Source organism: Benincasa hispida, unplaced genomic scaffold (assembly GCF_027475165.1).
Source record: "Benincasa hispida cultivar pf3 unplaced genomic scaffold, pf3_genome.v1.1 HicScf1259, whole genome shotgun sequence".
Taxonomy (NCBI): domain Eukaryota; kingdom Viridiplantae; phylum Streptophyta; class Magnoliopsida; order Cucurbitales; family Cucurbitaceae; genus Benincasa; species Benincasa hispida.
Genome location: NW_028325586.1, coordinates 5,994 through 7,869, shown reverse-complemented (window position 1 = coordinate 7,869; position 1,876 = coordinate 5,994). Strand labels below are relative to the sequence as shown.

At 41.1% G+C, this 1,876-nt stretch overlaps 1 non-coding gene across 1 annotated transcript; it reads left to right on the top strand.

The window, feature by feature from the left end:
- Nucleotides 1–204: 204 nt before the first annotated feature.
- On the top strand, nucleotides 205–285 carry TRNAL-CAA (transfer RNA leucine (anticodon CAA)). Its single transcript has one exon. It is a non-coding gene; the product is annotated as a tRNA-Leu (tRNA).
- Nucleotides 286–1,876: the final 1,591 nt, after the last annotated feature.

Here is a 1,876-nt window from a genome sequence, read left to right as displayed (position 1 = left end):
TGGGAGGTACCTAACCTTGAGCAGGCAAATTATGTACGCCAAGCGAACCAATTTCAAGGAGCCCATCAAAATTGGATGTCCGACTCGGGCATATATGACATGATCGATCAATAGAAATACTCTGACACTCCACCTTTGTCATATATTCCATACATCACACGAGATCGATATCATATGAATGGAATATGATTCACTTTCGACGATGCCTTGGTGGTGAAATGGTAGACACGCGAGACTCAAAATCTCGTGCTAAAGAGCGTGGAGGTTCGAGTCCTCTTCAAGGCATAATGTTGAGAATGCCCGTTGAATTGGAAGGAATCAATTCGGCAACGGATCACGAAATCTTGGCGATCTTCTCGATCTCATGAATGGGGAGTCCGCTTTGAAATCGTCCGCACTGCACCCAAGGTTTAGTATCCTCTCGATACTTGGAATAGGACCCACGGGGCAGTAATATCAGATGCAGCAAAGAAAAAGGAAAGGTTGGTAGTGAAGGCTATTCTTGTTCGAAGTTTTTTCCTTAATTCGATCTAGAGAATCTGATTTGTCACTCGCTTCTCTCACTTCGTGACTTCACTCTCCTCTCGCTGTCAGCTTTGGTTCTTGTTCCAGGTTGGGTGTCACTGTTTATTATTGATTGTCCCATGAGCTTTTGGTCTAGGATACGCTTTTTTTAGCTTGAGACTTGGTTATCTTAGAAGGGTTAGCTACGTCCCGTTAGGAACCATGAAACAACTAACACCCTATCTTCTACTCCGTATTATGAGATAGAGGCAAGGCAGAATAAGCGATGTTGGAGGCAGGGCATTTTCTTCAACCATGTCTCGAAAGAAAGTAGCCAGGCTTCCTTGCCTCTATCTCTATCTAAGTCGATTTCTTCTTCAATCGATTCATAAGACCTCCCATTTGAAATAGCAAAAGAAAAGGACTAGGCCTAGGTTCCTGAAAACATCTGCAAATCGGAGTCGTTCAACAGTAAGAAAGTCAAGCTTTCCATCAGTCAAGCAGCAAAGATGGATGGGGGTTCAATCGCTGCGTATTTTCTGACTCTATATAAGATAAGTTAATTTTTGAAACAAGAAATTCCTATTCCAGTCTTCGAACCTCTCCTTTCAGTCGAGCTACTTCGTTCCTCGCCCTCGGGCTGTTAGCTGCGTAGCGACTACAATACAGAAAGGAATTTGGGTGAAGGTTCCTTGAGAACAACGACTAAAAGCTGTTTACCTAACCTTTGAAATTCTTATTAGATGAACCAACCCACTCATTATCACCTAGGTTTGCGCAATCATGAGAAATTTTCATATGCTAACAATAAGAATGTTTTGCAGGCACCTCCAGGTTTTTCTGAAAAGAAACCATCTGTGGAGGCTTTACTTAGGGATTTCATAAAGAAGTCAAGGAGCTGAACCAATTTTTTGGAGAGCACAGTAACAAGTCATGGGAAAGCTATCCAGAACCTTGAGGTTTAGGTTAGCCAGATCACTGCTACATTGAATACTATGAACAAAGGAGTTTCCCTAGCTGTATGGAGAAAAACCCAAGGGAAGAGTGCAAAGTAATTATCTTGAGAAGTGGGAAAATATTGTGCATCCTCTGACAAACCAGACAGAGGAACAGGTAGTATTGAGTCCTACAACCAATAATGTGAATCAAGGGAAAAAGAGTGATGTTCCTGTGTCATCCAAATCAGGGAGTAATTTTGAACTTTCACCTACTATATTGAATAAAATCCCCTATCCCAAGCGCTTTCAGAAAAAGAAATTGCATGATCAGTTTGTTAAGTTTTTAGATATTTTTAAGAAGCTTCACATTAATATTCCTTTTGCAGATGTGTTAGAACAAATGCCAAACTATGTGAAGTTCATGAAAGAAATGT